At 42.3% G+C, this 21,522-nt stretch overlaps 1 pseudogene; it reads right to left on the minus strand.

The window, feature by feature from the left end:
* Positions 1-259: 259 nt before the first annotated feature.
* LOC117198740 (40S ribosomal protein S29-like) lies at positions 260-12,756 on the minus strand (annotated as a pseudogene).
* Positions 12,757-21,522: the final 8,766 nt, after the last annotated feature.

Genomic DNA, 21,522 nt, shown 5'->3' on the forward strand with positions numbered 1-21,522 from the left:
GCCCTCCCACCGCAAGGAAGAGTAGCACCCCTTGCCGCAAATAGAGAAAGCCTGGGTGCAGCAACAAAGACCCAACACAGCCAAAAATAAAAACAGATAAATAAATAAATATATTTTTTTAAACTGCTTTGGTATGTGGTGCTGATTAGAAGGCTAGATTATTATTATATTATATATATATAATTTTATATATTTTAATATATATAATTTATATATATTATATATGTTATATATTATATATATTATTTTTATATAAATAATATTATTATATTATTTTTCCACGGGTGGTCTTAGAACAAGATACTTGTTAAAATGCAGATTCTTAGGCCCCAACACAGACCTACCAAATCAGATTTAGGAGTGACGATACATTTAAACCAACAGCACTGTGATTCTTCTACAGCCGGAAGGAGGAAAGCCCCAGGTTGGACTAGGGCTTCTCACACTAGACTGCATGCTTCTGAGGACAGGAAGCAACTCTTACTCACCCTCATAGTCCCAGTATCCAGCTGAGGTGCTTAACAATGTTCAGTGCTTGAACACATATGAATTGATTGTGTTAATCAGATATGCAGTGTAAGTGTTCAAAAGCTTTCATGTTAGAATTAGTTCATGCATAGTTACTTAGGAAGCAGTGTAAACACTTCTAAACACTTCATACTGATGTTTAGCTATGTCCTACTCTGGGTCCGTAGAGTACAGGGTTGAATGAGCCAAAGGCATGTCCTCTGCAAAACTCACATGCAGACCTTCTCCATCCCAACCTGAGGCTCAAAGAGTCTCCAGTCCCTCAGAGCATAAAAGTCCTGTGGTCATTTTAGGCAAAAATTCTAGCCTGGTCAAAAAGCCAATCTCCAAACTCACATTCAGTTAAAACTTCTCTCTTCCCCCAACTGGGACCTACCTCTGCTAGGAAAACTGCTGAGAATGGGATGCATGGGCCGTAGTCAGCTCCTTCTATGCCTCCTCCACTGTGCCCTCTGTTGCCTCTGGGTCCCCCAGGGACCAGGAGTGCTAGGAGGGAAAAGAGATAGGGAGAGTGAAATCTTCCACTGGTGGAGTTGTAATCCAAAAGCAGGCCTCAGCACAGCAGACACACAATTACCAACACTTCTTCCTCACAGGGGAACCCTCCTCCCCACCAAGGACCCTGATGTAGTCACCACTATAGATGGTACTGTTACCTAGTACGAGCTCATACTGCTTGCCACAGCACAGGCCAGTAAACTGAGAGACGAGTTATTGCGGCAAGAAATAGCAACTTTCAGGGCTTCCCTGGTGGCGCAGTGGTTGAGAGTCCGCCTGCCGATGCAGGGGACACGGTTTTGTGGCCCGGTCCAGGAGGATCCCACATGTCGCGGAGTAGCTAGGCCCGTGAGCCATGGCCGCTGAGCCTGCGCGTCCAGAGCCTGTGCTCCGCAACGGGAGAGGCCACAACAGTGAGACGCCCGCGTACCGCAAAAAAAAAAAAAAAAAAAAAAAAAGAAATAGCAACTTCCAGAAAGCTGGCAGACCAAGAAGATGGTGGGCTCATGTCCCAAAGAACCATCTTGCCTGAGTTAGAATTCAGGCTTCTTTTATACTAAAACGGGCAGGCGTAAAGTCAAGCATTTCCTGGTTCCCATCAGCCTTCCGACAGCATGTGTTAATTTCTTCCTCCCTGCAGTCATTCACAGGTGGGCCTGGTCAGGATGTTTCCAGTGAGCTAAACAAAGGTATTTTAGCTTAGTGCTCATTACCTGGGAGGCAGAGTTCCCAGAAATTGGCCATTATGTATAATTTAAGCTTACAGGCAACACCCCTTTAGTGGTTAACTTGTAATAGAATACAAAGGTTCTTTCCTATTCTGGCCACAGATGCCATCCCCTCAGCTCTAGTGTCCCTACTGTCCACCTCCAGACTCTTGATGCTGGGTTCACCTTGCCCCTCCATGAGATTCTCTTTATTATGGTAAAGTTCCACTCCCTCTGTCATGGGTCCTCACCTGTTCACACCTTAGTTCCTGCACCCACGGGAGTCAAGCTCCTCCATCAGTGCCTTCTTGCTTCATTCTGCCAGCTCTTGTGAAAACAGGCACCAGTCCCTCCACCTGAAACTCTGAAGGCCCCCCAATTTGGCTTACTACGCTGGGGGAGACAGCTCCCCCATCCCCGAGGAAGACACACTGACAACTCTTTCTCCAAAGGATTCTCACTGTCCACCCCCATGATGATTCTCCCTCCTCTTCCCCCTCACCTGAAGCACACGAGGGGTGAATACTGGCCACACCAGTTCCACGGTCTCTTAGCACATCCCACATAGGTGGTCCAACGTCTCACAAGGAAGTAGGGACATTTGTCACTGGTCGTAGTATGTGGGGAGACACAGCTAACATCCAGTTACATTAGTCAGTCTCTTAGTTACAAGTAAAAAGACTCAATTCATCTTAATGAGTGGAGGTTTGAGATAGGAATACTGGTGGAAATAAGGAACTCTAAAATACCATGGCAGCCCAAGGACAGACCTTGGCTCACGACAACTAGAATGCAGTTCGGAGTGTGGAACAGATCTAACGACCAGGAACTCGACAGAGCCACCACTCTGTTTCTGCTGCCATTTCTCCTTTTACTCCCACCCACATGCCAGCTCCCACTCCAAACATCGTTCCCTGGAACATGGTAAAATGGGAACAGGTGAGAGTTCCGTGGTCAAATACATCTGGGAAACACTGAGTTAACAGTGTTTAGACAAGTTTCTTGCTGTGGGATCTTCAGAATCTTTAAAATACTAAAGCACCTTGTGACTCTCCAAGAGGGGATATGCATGTGGTGTTTCCCAAATGCACCGGCCTAGGAAGTCCCATTCAAGGAACACCTGTTACCATGATGGCTGGGAGCTCTACATGCCCTTCCTCTACCTCCTGACTTCAGCTTACTTGTGGCTTTGAGGCCCCGTGGCATCTGCAGAAGGCCCTCTCCACGTATTTGCAGCTCCTGCTCTCAAACCCACCGACTCTCTCTACATCTTGATCCTCTTAAAGACAAAGAAATTGCTTATTCCAGTGTGGTCACCATCTGGACAGTTTGGGCAGATGCTTGGCATTGAGTCATCTTAGAGGCCATTGACCCATCTGCAGCCTGACTCACCTTGGCCTGCGTGCCCACCCCTGACCAGGAGGGTGGAACGAAATATGACCTCCCACCCTGAGCAGGAGACTGTGAAGGGGACAACACCAATGGTGACCTATAAACACCACAGTCTCTGTAAGCCCTTTGTGACAGCCAGCCACTAACTGAAGGCGTGTAACTGGGAGACTTAAGTCAAATAAACATTTTTCATGTGCCTTGAGAGTCCCCCCTCCAGCCTAGTGAAGTATACTGTGATCAAGATGGTACCAGGCTAGATACAAACTACTATATATAAAAAAACAGATGAACAACAAGGTCCTACTGTATAGCACAGGGAATTACATTCAATACCCTGTGATAAACCATAATGGAAATGAATATGAAAAAGAATATATATATATCTCTCTCTCAATCACTTTGCTATACATCAGAAACTAACACAACATTGTGAGTCAACTATACTTCAATTTTTTAAAAAAAGACAGAAGGGAATATACTAGAAATACAGAGAATCTGTATTTGCGGAGAATCAGACTCCTCCAAATCTTGATTTCAAAATAAATAAATAAAAATAAAAAAGATAAAACCAGGCTCCATATTAATGCTTCTAAGTTTCCTCACTGCAGAGGTGAACCACATTTTAAGTTCACAGAGCACGGAAACTGTGTGTGGGTGTGGGTGAACTCTGTAAGAGACAGAGTACATTTTAATTATATACAGTATATATGTTTAAGTATATATGTAACATTGACTTCTTCCCTCAACCCACTATGTAGCTCAGAGTCAAGGGTAAATTGTTTCCATGCTTTTGTTTTTGATACTTATCCATATGCTTCATGTCTTTAACAGCTAGTGGCAAACCCATTGTAAATGATTTTTTAACTTAATCCAAAGTAAAGAATGGATGCAAAACTGCTTTGTAGGCTTCTGTTTTTACAAATGCTTATTGGCAACACTGAATTTAAAATGTCTGTAGGTGGGCTTTCATGTCCCTGGCATGAGCTTATGCAGCCCTGTTCCAGTTAAATAACTCAGCCCTAATCTATTAGAACTGGGAAGCATAGTGAAGCTGGGATTATTTTGGAAAATCAAGAGAGAGGTTTTTTCCCAGTTTGTTGGTTTGTTTCTTGAGAAGAGGAGGAAAGTCACATTTGCTGAGCACAAGATACCGTGGGATGCCCCTTTCACATAAAAATATTATAATAATAATAACTCATCCCTCCTCATCTTCACCTCAGCAGTCACATTCAGCCCATGAGAGGAAAGTACTGGTTCTTTAACCTCATTCCACAGATTGGATCATAAAAATGCACCTTCAGGGATTCCCTGGTGGCACAGTGGTTGGGAATCTGCCTGCCAATGCAGGGGACACGGGTTCGAGCGCTGGTCTGGGAGGATCCCACACGCCGCGGAGCAACTGGGCCCGTGAGCCACAACTACTGAGCCTGCGCGTCTGGAGTCTGTGCTCCGCAACAAGAGAGGCCGCGACAGTGAGAGGCCCGCGCACCGCGATGAAGAGTGGCCCCCGCTTGCCGCAACTAGAGAAAGCCCTTGCGCAGAAATGAAGACCCAACACAGCCATAAATAAATAAATAAATAAATAATAAAAATAAAGGAATTCCCTTAAAAAAAAATGCACCTTCAACATTAGAAAACATGAGTTGGCCAATGTGACTAAAAGTCAATTTTAAAAGTCATGTCCTCTTCCGGTTGCTCCTTCATAGGGCCATCTGTGAGCCATAATTAACATACAATGTCAAGACAGAGGACTCCCCAACCAGGAGAAGGTTAGTGCAGTACAAAGTGCATGGGCCTGGCCTCAGACAGACTAGCTCCATGACTCTGAGCCAGTGTGCTAAATTTTCTAAGCGTCAGCTTCCTCTTCTATAAAATGGTGAGTGTCATATGTAATGTTATGACAGAGGCTGTGTAATAAAGGACCTGCTCTGTACCTAGAACACGGTAGTTTCCAATAACAGTGATGGTGTTTGTAGTGGAGGTGATAATAGTAGAGATATCTCTTTGGTTGTCTTTTTTTTTTTTTGTCTACCCAACATGCCTTTCCTCCGTGTTCTAAAAACAACAGCCCCATTTCTTTGGGTAACTGCCCCCCGAGTTCTATGCGGTTCTGGATGAAGTCTCAGAGTTCTCCACCCCTCGACCATAGCAATGGGCTTCTGATCTTAGGCCTTTGTAGTAAGTGGTGTTCCCCTTCCTCCTGGACCCAGGGATTGAGGGGAGCAGGGGAGGGGGAGAGCAGGTAGGGCAAATGAGTAAAGCAGAATGAATCAGAGTCTCTCCTCAGGAGTTTACAGAGAGACGTTGAGAGAGAGAAGCTCTTGGTCTTCTGGGGTGGCTGCAGCCATGCCGCCCTTCACCTCCTGCACACAGGGAACACATCTTGAAATAGAGAATGTGGCCAACACAGACAGTAGCAGAACAGAAAGAGAGAAAAATAATAATGATAATAATAACATTTGTATCCCTGGATCCAGCTCTACCCCTAGATTTACCAGTTAAATAAGTTAATAAATTCTCTTTTAGGCTTAAGCTAATTTGAATTGAGTTTCTACCCTTTGCATTAAAAGATTCTTGTCTAATATAAATATACTATCTTTTGAAGTTGTTTTTGTTTTGCTTTGTTAGTTTTTTCTTTTTTTTTTTTGTTTTTTGTTTTGTTTTGTTTTCGCTTTTTGTTTGTTTTATGTCCAAAGATCTAGCATTGTTTCTGGGGTAAGGTAGGTATGTTGGGTGACCCATTCCAGGAAGTTCACATAGTCCCACTGAATGAAGCCGATATCCTTGGGGTACTATCAGAAACACTGGCAGCTCTTATGGAGGCGGCATTTTCGGATCAGACCAGCTGGCTTGAGCAGCCACTGCAAGAGGAGAACCCTGGCAGAATTTTCTCATGTGGCTCCAGGAGAGCTGCCCGTGACCCATCTTGTTTTCTCAGGTGCAATGAGACAAAAGGCTAACTATACTTTTTAAAAAAGGAAGAAAGAAAGAAAAAGAGGAAGAGGACAAGAGAGCACAGAAGCAATTCCCAGAGGCACCCTCACACACTCATTTCAGCACAGAAAACGGAAGCCCGCAGGGTCTGCATCACTGCTGCACCGCAGTGAGCAAAGGCTGGAGCAGCACAGCCACTAAATCAGAAGCAGGAGACCTGCTGGGGTACACAGAACACCACGTGGCATCACTGTGATTTCTTGCCCATAGCTTAGTCAGTGGAGGGAGCAAGGTGAACCTCGACCCTGTTTTCCCGGCCACAGGTGTCCCCCTGCCCCACCCCAAGATAGGGAGACAGAGGCCAGCAAAGCTGGAGGAGTTCATAGGGACCATGTTATGGTGGCCTCACTGTGAAATATAAAGGATCTTGGATTTTCTCCAGGAAGCCATGGGAGCCATTGAAAGCCTTTTTAAGAAGGAGAATGACATTTTTGTGTTTTTGAAAGCTTTCCCTGGCCTCAGAATGGTGCCTGGATTGGAGAAGGACAAAGCTGGAAACAGGGAGACCTATGGAAAGCTTTAGCAGCAATCAAGTGAGTACGTGAATAAAGACAAGCCAGCAGTGACAGAGAGTAGAGAATGTATATTTAGCAGGTGAAATCTACAAGACTTCATGATTGATTGTATGGGGTAAGGTAGGGGCATGCAGGTAGAAAGAAGGAAGGAACCCAAACCATATAGTCACCAACTGACTTCAGAGATCCAGAAAGAAGGTCTGGCGCTAGGTGTGAAGGAAGGGAAGGCATTCATGCTGGCTGTGCTCAGCTGGAGAATCCACGGGGATATGCAGGCAATGATGTCCAGTAGGAAATCAGGTGATCTGAGTCGCTGCTTCTGTGATCATGGACATGTTACTTAACTTTGTAGAGCCTCAGTCTCCTTATTTATCAAGTGGGAATAATCTTCCCTAAGCAGAAATTTTAAGTAATTTGTCCAAGTCAGCCCAGCATAAAACATCACCCTTAGAGAGGAAGAATTGATAGAAAATCCTACCTACTCTGAGGGTGAGATTCCTAGGAGGTCGCTGGTCCTGGGTTCCCCCAGTCATGCCCCAACTCCTGCCTTATCCTAGGGAAGCCCAAAGGCTTGAGTAGCTCAGGCTTTGTCCTGAGGGATACTCTTCGTTACGGTGCGCGGGCTTCTCATTGTGGTGGCTTCTCTTGTTGTGGAGCACGGACTCTAGGCGTGCGGGCTTCAGTAGTTGTGGCACGTGGGCTCAGTAGTTGTGGCACACGGGCTCTAGAGCGCAGGCTCAGTAGTTGTGGTGCATGGGCTTAGTTGCTCCACGGCATGTGGCATCTTCCCAGACCAGGGCTCGAACCCGTGTGCCCTGCATTGGCAGGTGGATTCTTAACCACCGCGCCACCAGGGAAGTCCCTGTAACTCAGTCTTTTTAAGGGTTTGGACCCGCCTTTGGGTCTTTGAGTCTATTGTTCTTTCTCACTGGAGCATCCTTCTTACAGTGGTTTGCCTATGGAAATCCTTTGCATTCTTTGAGACTTATTTCCTATCACCAGCCCTGTGATGTTTTATCTGCCTCATCTCCCTGGAACAAATCTTTCTCCCTTTAAGTCACCAGATTGTCCCTTAAGTCGCTGAAGTCTGTAGGCCTTACCTATCATGCTAGTTGACACAACTTGCAACAGTCTGAATTTAGACACCATTGAGGTGTGTGCCAGTTATTAAGCTCTAGTCTCTCAGCTCCAAACCCATCTTTCTATGCTGTGCCTTGTGGTGCTGGAACTAGGCGTCTGCAAACCACATTTCTGCCTGGCCAGCAGTCTCCCTGTCAGGTTCCACTCTGATCAAGGGAGACTGGGAGGTTGGAGAGAGAGAAGGGACTCCTGTCTGCTCACAAGTACTGTGAGCGTCACACCAGCAATGTGTCTGCCTCCACCCCCATGGAAGTATTTAAATCCAGTTTGCAGTTTTTCCAACACGTGTAACACTAGCCTCATCCCAGCTGCTGTCTCCTTCCTAGTGGTCCGGTTCTCAAGCCCACAGGGATCCTTCTCCAAGCTCAGAGATGCTGGTCCCAGTAGAGCTGTGGCTGCCCCTGAGGCCTGAGCTCCACGCACAGGCCCCGCCTCCCAGTGTCTAAATTTTAGTAATGCTAGTCTTTGCTGCCCAAACCCTGTGAGTGGTAGTTGCTTCCTGCAGTTGCTGTCTCTGTGATGCGTTGGTGCTCTTTTCTTGCCTTTTCGCTTACTTAGTTAACAACTTTATATCTAGTTAACAGTGTATATATTAAATTCTCTTTGTCCAAACAATTGTTACGGTTTATGACTTGACAATGACGGTACAAGGTGCTTTTAATGTAAGCATAGAATTGGCTTGGATCCATATGTTTTATAGGATCAATGAGTCATTTTTGCCTGGGGGGGGGGTCCCAGCCCCTAAGTATCTGGCCCTTAATGTGATTCTGTAACCCAACCCCCAAATGCCTGTCTACCTTGATATAGTAATTAGGCTGCCTAGGCTACCAGCACAAATTCTTTCCAGAGTCTGAACCCCAAAGCAGGCCCCATTCAAGGAGAGCCCAGTGGAATAGCCTAAGGCAATGGGACATGCACCTGCCTCTTGCCTTCCTAGACTCTGTGGGGAAGAAAGGGGAAAGCCCCTAGGCAGAAGGGCAAGGGTGCATATAGGGTTAGGTTCCAACCATACCAACAGTAGAGAGGGGAGGGTGGCGACATCCTAGTGGACCATGGATACTAGACAAAGCCCGGTTATTTCTTATCCTGCCTTTCTGCCTAGGGACCTTCCCTTTCCCTCCCCACTGAGTCTAGGAAGGCAAGAGGCAGCAGAAAAGTTTACTTGTGTTTTACTTGTACCCTACGTAATTGTGTCTCGTTAAAAATGTCCTTTCATTTGGAGGAAAAAAACTAATCTGTTTCCAGTTCCACCTCCAGAGCCAACCAATTAGTCCTGAACTAGCTGAACACAAATGGTGAGCAGAACATAGTGCCTATCCCCAAGGAGCTTCAGTCCACTGGGAAAGGCGACAATAGGTTTGGGGGGGGGGGGGGGGTCTTTTTTTTTTTTTTGAGAAATCTTTTAGCACTTTTTTTTTTAATATTCACTTATTTATTTATTTAGGCTGCGCTGGGTCTTAGTTGCAGCATGCGGACTTCTTAGTTTCAGCGTGCAGACTCTTAGTTGCGGCATGCAGGATCTAATTCCCTGACCAGGGATCGAACTCGGGCCCCCAGCATTGGGAGCACAGAGTCTTACCCAATGGACCACCAGGGAAGTCCCCAGACAATAGGTTTTTAATTAGAATACAGGTTCGGATGCATGAAGCAGAGACCCCAAATTGCAGTGAGTTAAATAAGATTTCTCTCTCTCTCATGAAACAGCCCAGATAAAGGTGTAGGGCTGACAGATCTGCTCTATTCCATGGGGTTGTCCAGGGACCAAGGCTCTTTCTACCTTGTTGCACTACCATCCTTTGAGGGTTGCCATTGTCCACAAGCTCTAAGATGACCTGCTGTCATGTTTACATTCTACTCAGCACAGTAAAAGAAGAGAAAAAGAAAGGGCATGCCCTTCTTTCTGGAAGCTATACACATTACTTTCCCTCACATCCCAAATGACCAGAATAGAGTCATATGGCCACAACTAGCTGCAAAGGGTACAGGGAAATGTAGCCTTTATTCTCAGGGCAACCATGCACCCAGCTAAAAACTAGAAATTCTGTCTGTACTTGAACCAGCTTGCAAGGCAGAAATAGAGACACAGATGTAGAGAACAAACATATGGACGCCAAGGGGGGAAAGCGGGGGGGGGGCGGGGGGATGAATTGGCAGACTGGAATTGACATATATACACTAATACGTATAAAATAGATAACTAATTTTTAAAAAAGAAAAAAAAGGAATTCTATCTGTACAGAAGAAAGGGAAAATGGATATTGAGGGGAACTAGCGGTCTGTGTCATAACAGACAATTATAATAATGTGGAAGGTGGGGTACACTGAAGAAAGGGCCTGAGAAAGCTTGAAGGAGTCTTCATTTTCCTGTGCCCAAGAAATGCTTAACACACTTTTATTTAATAAATCTGGACAAACACAAAAGCATATAGGAGTTCAGATGCAAATTGAACTGAAATCAAATACTACCCAGCAAAAGCCAGTGGAAAAAATATATAAAATGTATCATTGTGGCAGGGCTGAACATCAGGATATAAGATCTTCTCTTCTTGCCCCAGCTACTTTCTTGTTTTACTGATAATAGTAAATCCAGTATTACCCATGATTCAGTGTTTTAAAGAACATGCCAACAGGCTTTCACTTCAGACAAGCCAGAAGCACAAAGAGCTTGACTCTGAGTGTTCCTCAAATTCGTATGTGATGACGTCTTTAAACAAGAGGGATCCAGATTACCACATCCTCATTTTTACTAATGACTAAGGTATCTTTCAATCCTGGGACATACAGAAAAATTAGTTTTGGTTTCTCCTAACACAGGGTTTTGCTACTGCCTAGGGTGTTGGTCAATGATGCCTGAAGGATGAGATAGTTTGAAGTATTCCAGAGGGTCACCAATAACAGATATTTCTTTTTCTCTCAAATTCATTAAAAGGGAAACCAAATGTCTTGGCTAAGGAAAGAGCTGACCTACTACTAAATTTATAGAAGAAAACACCTCTTGGCCAACCCAGAGCTCCTTGAATCAAAAGGGAAGTGCAAGGCCACTGCTTTTGTAGATAACAAATCGGTTCAGTCAAGGAAAGACTGTAGATCTGACAAGGGAAAAATGGCGTGCTCGAGAGAAGATGAATTTTTACCGTATTTCATTATAAAAAACCACAATGAAAGAAAAATGACTTCATCGGTCCCATTCTAGGAGCCCTGGCAATGCTAAAGATAAAAGGAGAAAGCCTCTGGAACTGGCTTCCTGTCATACAGGTTGCATCCATCAATTCAGGGCAGCTTCAGAGAGGCACATGCAATCACCGCTGACAGTGGATAAATCACAATTATCAAGACCTTATTAGCTATTGCCCTAGAGTTAAAGAGGGTCATTTGCCTCTATCGGGTAGCAATCGATTGCTTTGTATGGGCTACAACTTATAAAGCCAAGGTCAAGGTATGGTGATGGAAAATTAGGTTAGATATCATAAATCCTCCAGCGCCAATCCTTCTTATCTGAACGAGAGTGCTATAAACTATTAACTCTGAAGACAGGTTTGTGGGAAATGTAACAGAATCCAAAATCATAGCAAACTTTCTGATGTATGATACACTACACCAGAAAAACCTAGAAAGACTGACCTTTCTTCACTTGATAAGAAAAAAAGAAAATTGAATTCACCCTGCTTTGATGCGCATGGTTAATTCTTCAGACCAGTAAGTACTCATCAAAAAGAGGAGGGGGAGGGGAGGGAGACACCTTATAGAGAGAATATTCACTTATTTCCCCTCTTCACCCCTTGCTATGATCCAAGAGAACCCATGCCCTAAATGAATGGCTCACAAGTAGCAGATACCACGAGGTAGGCACTGATGAAAGTGAGGGGATGATTCTATCACAGGGTCTTTTTGTCTCTGTACCTAATCACCAAGAAGCAAACTACCAAAAAAAAAAAAACAGAAACAAGATATAATTCTCAACTACCCAAATAAAAGATGTAACTTTTTAGATTGTTAGAAAATATTAACAATATTTAACAATCAGTAAACTGAGGTAAAAGCTATTAATATATGCTGTTATGTATACCATTCTTCCAAGACTTTTGAATTACTGAAAATATTCCAATTTAAAAGTTGAAAAAATCTTGTCATAGTTGGTACTAAAGTAAAAGCTGCTGTGATTTAATTCTAAAAATAATTTTATGTGCTCCTTGTTTTCCTGTTTTTTATATAGCTTTTTACTTTTGCCTTTCTTACATCTTTTTACTTTTATACCTAGAATTGTACCAAACAGAAATATTTATAAATCAGCGTTTTCATACTGATCGTAACAAATATTCAATAAGTGAACCTACCTGTGTCCTTGTTTGGCAAATTTTTTGGGGGGTTATTTTTCGGCTGCATCGGGTCTTAGTTGCGGCATGCAGGGTCTTCACTGAGGCATGTGGGATCTTTCGTTGCAGCATGCAGGCTCTCTCATTGAGGTGCAAGAGCTTAGTTGACACACTGCATGCGGGATCTTAGTTCCCTGACCAGGGATTGAACCCACGTCCCCTGCGCTGGAAGGCAGATTCTTTACCACTGGACCACCAGGGAAGTTCCTTGTTTGGTAAGTTTAAAAAACACTGAAGAAGATAAGACACAAAGGCAAAAATTAACATCATCTCCGATGACTGTCTTTAACATAGTTGAATCAAGCAAGAAAAAAATGAATCAATTTTCTAAACTTTTACACAGCTGAAAAAGCATAAAGTTTTATTAAGCCCATGAGAAATGACAGATATAAAAGCATAAAGTTGGGCTTCCCTGGTGGCCCAGTGGTTGAGAGTCCGCCTGCCGATGCAGGGGACACGTGTTCGTGCCCCGGTCCGGGAAGATCCCACAGGCCACGGAGCGGCTGGGCCCGTGAGCCATGGCCGCTGAGCCTGTGCGTCCAGAGCCTGTGCTCCGCAATGGGAGAGGCCACAACAGTGAGAGGGCCGCGAACAGCAAAAAAAAAAAAAAAAAAAGCAAAAAGTTTCATTAAGTCCATGAGAAATGACAGGTATTTTTCAAATGAGTCTTGTTTAGAAATATCAGAAGTTAGAGATTGTCCTTAAAAACAGTAAGCAGGTCTAGAGGTGGAGTCAAGACGGTGGTGTGGGAAGACACTAAGTTAGCCTCTCCCCCCAACTAGGGTGCCTTTTGGCCGCTGGTGGGGGACTCTGACCCCCAAGGAGATGGAAGGAACCCCACAATGAACTGGTAGGACGTAGGGGGACTGAGGGGGGAGGAGAAGTGGAGGCCAGACAGGATCTGTGCCCCTGAGGCTGGGGAGATCAGGAGACTCAGGTGGGAGGGACTCTCTGGGAGGGACTCTCCAGGAAGAGTGGGAGACGAGCAGAGGGCAATTGCCTGGCCCACTCAGGCCAGGGAGCCTGCTGAGCTCCCAAGCTGGTACCCCCCTTCAGAGCCCCATCCAGGCTGCGTGGGTCCTGGGGGCATAGGAGGGTGGGCAGGGGGATCAGGAGAGGCAGGCGGGAGGGGCCCTCCAGGAGGAGCGGCAGAGGAGTGGAGGGTGATTGCCCCGCCCACTCAGACACGGGGAGCCTGCTGAGCTCCATGATGAGGTCCCCTGCCCTCTGAGACCAGGGGTGAGGGCACGCCTGGGCCCCTTCTGTTCCTTGAGCCTAAGCCCCACCCTCCACAGCCTCCAGGGCCTTTTCCAGCCCTGTGGGTCCTGAGCATTGGCCCCGCCCACTACCCAAACCTCACCCTTGCTTAGGCCCTGCCCCCCACAGCCAAGGCCCTTCCTCCCCCTTTTTTGTTTTTTCTTTTAGCTCCTCCTCTTTTTTACTACCATGGTACTGATGTACCTTCCGGTCATTGATTCATCTATATTTTTATTTTTATATTCATCCTAACATATCTGTTAGTTTCCTAGTCTAATTTTATTTTTTACTTTGTTATTGTTCTTTTTTTTCTTTTCTTTTCCTTGCCGCCCCACATGGCTTGCAGGATCTTGGTTCACGAGCCTGGGGTCATGCTGAAGCTTTTGCGGTGGGAGCTCCAAGTTGGAACCACTGGACTAACAGAGAACCTCAGACCCCAGGGAATATTCATCGGAGTGAGGTCTCACAGAGTTCCTCATCTCAGCACCAAGACCCAGCTCTACCGAACAGCCTACAAACTCCAGTGTTGGGAGCCTCAGGCCAAACAACCAGTAAGACAGGAACACAATCCCACTGATTAAAAAAATTTTAAAAAAGAGACGGCCAAAAAATATGTGACAGATGAAGGAGCAAGGTAAAAACCTACAAGACCAAATAAATGAACAGGAAATAGGCAATCTACCTGAAAAAGAATTCAGAGTAATGATAGTAAAGATGATCCAGAATCTTGGAAACAGAATGGAGGAACAGATTGAGAAAATACAAGAAATGTTTAACAAAGATCTAGAAGAACTAAAGAACAAGCAAACAGATGAACAACACAATAACTGAAATTAAAAATACACTAGAATGAATCAATAACAGAAAAACAGGCAGACTGGAAGACAAAATGGTGGAAATAACTGCAAAGAAACAGAATAAAGAAAAAGAATGAAAACAATTGAAGACAATCTCAGAGAATTCTGGGACAACACTAAACACATCAACATTTGAACTATAGGGGTCCCAGAAGAAGAAGAGAAAAAGAAAGGGTCTGAGAAAATATTTGAAGAGATTATAGCTGAAAACTTCCCTAACATGGGAAAGGAAATAGTCACCCAAGTCCAGGAAGCACAGAGAGTCCCATACAGGGTAAACCATAGGAAACACACACCAAGACACACAGTAATCAAATGAACAAAAAATAAATTCAAAGAAAACTATTAAAAGCAGCAAGAGAAAAACAAAAAATAACATACAAAGGAATCCCCATAAGCTTATCAGCTGATTTTTCTGCAGAAACTCTGCAGGCCAGAAGGGAGTGGCAGGATATACTTAAAGTGATGAAAGAGAAGAATCTACAACCAAGATTACTCTACCCAGCAAGGATCTCATTCAGATTTGGGGAGAAATCAAAAGCTTTTCAGACAAGCAAAAGCTAAGACAATTGAGCGCCACCAAACCAGCTTTACGACAAATGCTAAAGAAACTTCTCTAGGCGGGAACCACAAAAGAAGAAAAAGACCCACAAAAACCCAAAACAATTAAGAAAATGGTAATAGGAACATATATATCAATAATAAACTTAATGTAAACGGATTAAATGCCCCAATCAAAAGACACAGACTGGCTGAATGGATACAAACCCCAGACCCATATATATGCTGTCTACAAGAAACCCACTTCAGACCTAGGGACACATACAGACTGAAAGTGAAGGAATGGAAAAAAGATATTCCATGCAAACAAAAATCAAAAGAAAGCTGGGGTAGCAATACTCGCATCAGATAAAATAGACTTTAAAATAAAGACTGTTACAAGATATAAGGAGGAACACTACATAATGATCAAAGGATCAATCCAAGAAGATATAACAATTATCAATGTTTAAGCACCCAACATAGGAACACATCAATACATAAGGCAAATGCTAACAACCATGAAAGGAGAAATAGACAATAACACAATAATAGTAGGGGACTTTAACACCCCACTTACACCAATGGACAGATCACCCAAACAGAAAATAAATAAAGAAACACAAGCTTTAAATGATACAATAGACCAGATAAATCTAATTGATATTTATAGAACACTCCACCCTAAAGTGGCAGAATACACTTTCTTCTCAAGTGCACATGGAACATTCTCCAGGATAGATCACATCATGGGTCACAAATCAAGCCTTGGAAAATTTAAGAAAACTGAAATCGTATCAAGCATCTTTTCTGACCATAACGCTATGAGATTGGAAAGCAATTACAGGAAAAAAACTGTAAAAAACAAAATTACATGGAGGCTAAACAGTGTGCTACTAAATAACCAAGAGATCACTGAAGAAATCAAAGAATAAATTATAAAAATACATAGAAAAGGGCTTCCCTGGTGGCGCAGTGGTTGAGAGTCCACCTGCCGTTGCAGGGGACACGGGTTCATGCCCCGGTCCAGGAAGATCCCACATGCCACGGAGCGGCTAGGCCCGTGGGCCATGGGCACTGAGCTGGCACATCCGGAGCCTGTGCTCCGCAATGGGGAAGGCCGCAACAGTGAGAGGCCCGCGTACCACTAAAAAAAAAAAAAAAGAAAGAAAAAAAATGACAATGAAAACAAGATGACCCAAAACCTATGGGATGCAGCAAAAGCAGTTCTATAAAGGATGTTTATAGCAATTCAACCTCAGCTCAAGAAACAAGAAAAATCTCAAATAAACAATCTAATCCTACACTTAAAACAACTAGAGAAAGAAGAACTAAGGAAACCCAAAGTCAGTAGAAGGAAAGAAATCATAAAGATCAGAGCAGAAATAAATGAAACAGAAACAAAGAAAACAATAGCAAAGATCAATAAAACTAAAAGCTGGTTCTTTGAGAAGATAAACAAAATTGATAAACCCTTAGCAAGACTGATCAAAAAAAAAAGGGAGAAGACACAAATCAATAAAATTAGAAATGAAAAAGGAGAACTCACAACTGACACTGCAGAAATACAAAGGACTATAAGAGACTAGTACAAACAACTATATGGCAATAAAATGGATAACCATGAAGAAATGAAAAAATTCTTGGAAAGGTACAATTTTCCAAGACTGAACCAGGAAGAATTAGAAAATATAAACAAACCTATCATATGTAATGAAACTGAAACTGTGATTTAAAATCTTCCAACAAACAAAAGTCCAGGACCAGATGGCTTCACAGGCAAATTCTATCAAACATTTACAAAAGAGCTAACACCAATTCTTCTCAAATTCTTCCAAAAAACTGCAGAGGGAGAAACACTCTCAAAGTCATTCTACGAAGCCACCATCAACCTGATACCAAAACCAGAAAAAAAGATCACAAAAAAAAGAAACTTATAGACCAATATCACTGATGAACATAGATACAAAAATCCTCAACAAAATACTAGCAAACAGAATCCAACAGCACATTAAAAGGATCATACACCATGATCAAGTGGGATTTACCATGATCAAGTGGGATTTATCCCAGGGACGCAAAAATTCTTCAATATACAAAAATCAATCAATGTGATACACCACATCAAAAAATTAAGGAATAGAAACCATACAATCATATCATTAGATGCAAAAAAAGCTTCTGACAAAATTCAACACCCATTTATGATAAAACCTCTCCAGAGAATGGGCAGAGAGGGAACCTACCTCAACATAATAAAGGCCATATATGACAAACCCACAGCAAGCATCATACTCAATGGTGAAAAACTGAAAGCATTTCCACTAAGATCAGGACCAAGACAAGGATGTCCACTCTCGCCACTCTTATTCAACATAGTTTTGGAAGTCCTAGCCCCAGCAATTAGAGAAGAAAATGTAATAAAAGGAATACAAATTGGAAAAGAAGGAGTAAAACTGTCACTGTTTGCTGATGACATGATACTATACATAGAAAATCCGAAAGATAACACCAGAAAACTGCTAGAACTAAGCAATGAATTTGGTAAGTTTGCAGGATACAAAATTAATGCAGAGAAATCTCTGAAATTCCTTTACACCACCAACAAAAAATCAGAAAGAGAAATTAAGGAAACACTCCCATTTACCACTGCAACAAAAAGAATAAAATACCTAGGAATGAGCCTGCCTAAGGAGGCAAAAGACCTGTACTCAGAAAACTATAAAATACTGATGAAAGAAATCAAAGATGACATAAACAGGTGGAGACGTATACCATGTTCTTGGATTGGAAGAATCAATAATGTGAAAATGACTATACTACGGAAAGCAATCTACAGATTCAATGCAATCCCTATCAAACTACCAATGGAATTCTTCACAGAATTAGAACAAAAAGTTTTACAATTCGTATGGAAACACAAAAGACCCTGAATAGCCAAAGCAATCTTGAGAAAGCAAAACAGAGTTGGAGGAATCAGGCTTCCCGACTTCAAACTATACCACAAAGCTACAGTAACCAAGACAGTATGGTACTGGCACAAAAACAGAAATATAGAGCAATGGTACAGGATAGAAAGCCCAGAGATAAACCCACGCACCTATGGTCAACTAATCTATGACAAAGTAGGCAAGGATATACAATGGAGAAAAGACAGCCTCTTCAATAAGTGGTGCTGGGAAAACTGGACAGCTACATGTAAAAGAATGAAATTAGAACACTCCCTAACACCATACACAAAAATAAACTCCAAATGGATTAAAGACCTAAATGTAAGACCAGATACTATAAAACTCTTAGAGGAAAACGTAGGAAAAATATTCTTTGACATAAACCACAGCTAGATCTTTTTTGACCCACCTCCTAGAGTAATGGAAATAAAAACAAAAATAAACAAATGGGACTTAATTAAACTTAAAAGCTTTTGCACAGCAAAGGAAACCATAAACAAGACAAAAAAACAATCCTCAGAATGGGAGGAAATATTTGCAAATGAAACAACTGACAAAGGATTAATCTCCAAAATATACAAACAGCTCATGGAACTCAATATCAAAATAACAAACAATGCAGTTTAAAAATAGGCAGTCAAAGCAATCTTGAGAACGAAAAAAGAAGCTGGAGGTATCAGGCTCCCTGACTTCAGACTATACTACAAAGCTACAGTAATCAAGACAGTATGGTACTGGCACAAAAACAGAAAGATAGATCAATGGAACAGGATAGAAAGCCCAGAGATAAACCCATGCACATATGGACACCTTATCTTTGATAAAGGAGGCAGGAATGTACAATGGAGAAAGGACAGCCTCTTCAATAAGTGGTGCTGGGAAAACTGGACAGGTACATGTAAAAGTATGAGATTAGATCACTCCCTAACACCATACACAAAAATAAGCTCAAAATGGATTAAAGACCTAAATGTAAGGCCAGAAACTATCAAACTCTTAGAGGAAAACATAGGCAGAACACTCTATGACATAAATCACAGCAAGAGCCTTTCTGACCCACCTCCTAGAGTAATGGAAATAAAAACAAAAATAAACAAATGGGACCTAATGAAACTTCAAAGCTTTTGCACAGCAAAGGAAACCATAAACAAGACCAAAAGACAACCCTCAGAATGGGAGAAAATATTTGCAAATGAAGCAACTGACAAAGGATTAATCTCCAAAATTTACAAGCAGCTCATGCAGCTCAATGTCAAAAAAACAAACAACCCAATCCAAAAATGGGCAGAAGACCTAAATAGACATTTCTCCAAAGAAGATATACAGACTGCCAACAAACACATGAAAGAATGCTCAACATCATTAATCATTAGAGAAATGCAAATCAAAACTACAATGAGATATCATCTCACACCAGTCAGAATGGCCATCATCAAAAAATCTAGAAACAATAAATGCTGGAGAGGGTGTGGAGAAAAGGGAACACCCTTGCACTGCTGGTGGGAATGTGAATTGGTTCAGCCACTATGGAGAACAGTATGGAGGTTCCTTAAAAATCTACAAATAGAACTACTATATGACCCAGCAATCCCACTACTGGGCATATACCCTGAGAAAACCATAATTCAAAAAGAGTCATGTACCAAAATGTTCATTGCAGCTCTATTTACAATAGCCCGGAGATGGAAACAACCTAAGTGCCCATCATCGGATGAATGGATAAAGATGTGGCACATATATACAATGGAATATTACTCAGCCATAAAAAGAAACAAAATTGTAATGAGGTGGATAGACCTAGAGTCTGTCATACAGAGTGAAGTAAGTCAGAAAGAAAAAGACAAATACCGTATGCTAACACATATATATGGAATTTAAGAAAAAAAAATGTCATGAAGAACCTAGGGGTAAGACAGGAATAAAGACACAGACCTACTGGAGAACGGACTTGAGGATATGGGGAGGGGGAAGGGTGAGCTGTGACAGGGCAAGAGAGAGTCATGGACATATACACACTAACAAACGTAGTAAGGTAGATAGCTAGTGGGAAGCAGCCGCATGGCACAGGGATATTGGCTCGGTGCTTTGTGACAGCCTGGAGGGGTAGGATAGGGAGGGTGGGAGGGAGGGAGACGCAAGAGGGAAGAGATATGGGAACATATGTATATGTATAACTGATTCACTTTGTTATAAAGCAGAAACTAACACACCATTGTAAAGCAATTATACCCCAATAAAGATGTTAAAATAAATAAATAAATAAATAAATGGGCAGAATACCTAAATAGACATTTCACCAAGGAAGACATACAGATGGCCAAGAGGCACATGAAAAGATGCTCAACACCACTAATTATTAGAGAAATGCAAATCAAAACTACAATGAGGTATCACCTCACACTGGTCAGAATGACCATTATCAAAAAATCTAGAAACAATAAATGCTGGAAAGGGTGTGGTGAAAAGGGAACCCTCCTGCACTGTTGGTGGGAATGTAAATTAATACAACCACTATGGAAAACAGTATGGAGGTTCGTTAAAAAACTACAAATAGAACTACCATATGACCCAGCAATCCCACTACTGGGCATATACCCTGAGAAAACCATAATTCAAAAAGAATCATGTACCACAATGTTCACTGCAGCACTATTTACAATAGCCAGGACATAGAAGCAACCTAAGCGTCCATTGACAGATGAAGGTATAAAGAAGATGTGGCACATATATACAATGGAATATTACTCAGCCATAAAAAGAAATGAAATTGAGTTATTTGTAGTGAGGTGGATGGACCTAGAGTCTGTCATACAGAGTGAAGTAAGTCAGAAAGAGAAAAACAAATACCATATGCTAACACATATATATGGAATCTTAAAAAAATAAAAATAAAAGGCACTGACAAACCTAGCTGCTGGGCAGGAATAAAGAGGTAGACATAGAACACGGACTTTATGACATGGAGTGGGAGGGCGAAGCTGGGGCGCAGTGAGAGCAGCATTAACATATATACACTACTGAATGTAAAATAGTTGGCTGGTGGGAAACAGGAGCTTAGCACAGGGAGATTGGCTAGGTGCTCTGCGATGACCTAGAGGGATGGGATAGGGAGGATGGGAGGGAGGCTCAAGAGGGAGGGGATATGGGGACATATGTATGCATATGGCTGATTCTCTTTGTTATGCAACAGAAACTAACACAGTATTGTGAAGCAATTATACTCCAATAAAGATCTATTTTTTAAAAATAAGTAAATAAAGAAATCTAGCCAAACTAAAAAACAAACAAAAAAACAATGGGCAGTGAGAATGAATCTGATAAATTCTACAGGCCCAGAAATGGAAACATGAAAAATGTAAATCCAAAGCTGTCTCTGAATTTTCAGCTAGTTGAACAATCCTTGACACTAAATCAAATTTAGCTTAAATCAAAACTGAATTTTTCTATAGATTTCCAGAGATAAAAGCAGGAAGCTTCAGAAACACATCGGTATGACAATTTAAACTTTAAAAAAAAAATGTATTTTCTTCACATATAAGGTAGGCACACTAACCCTCTGACCCTTTGAAAATAACAGGAATACATTAAAGGTACTGGCAAGGATTTGGTCACCATCCATTCAAAACAGTGGTGTTAACACACCACCAAACCCCTTAATGATCTCTCCTTTTCAATTATGAATGATTCGTTCTTTCAGAGGTGAAGAAGGGTAATGTTGGAAGACATGAGATTTGTCTTGTATAATCAGGAGTGTCCCAATAGTTTTTTGT

Source organism: Orcinus orca, chromosome 2 (assembly GCF_937001465.1).
Source record: "Orcinus orca chromosome 2, mOrcOrc1.1, whole genome shotgun sequence".
Classification (NCBI taxonomy): domain Eukaryota; kingdom Metazoa; phylum Chordata; class Mammalia; order Artiodactyla; family Delphinidae; genus Orcinus; species Orcinus orca.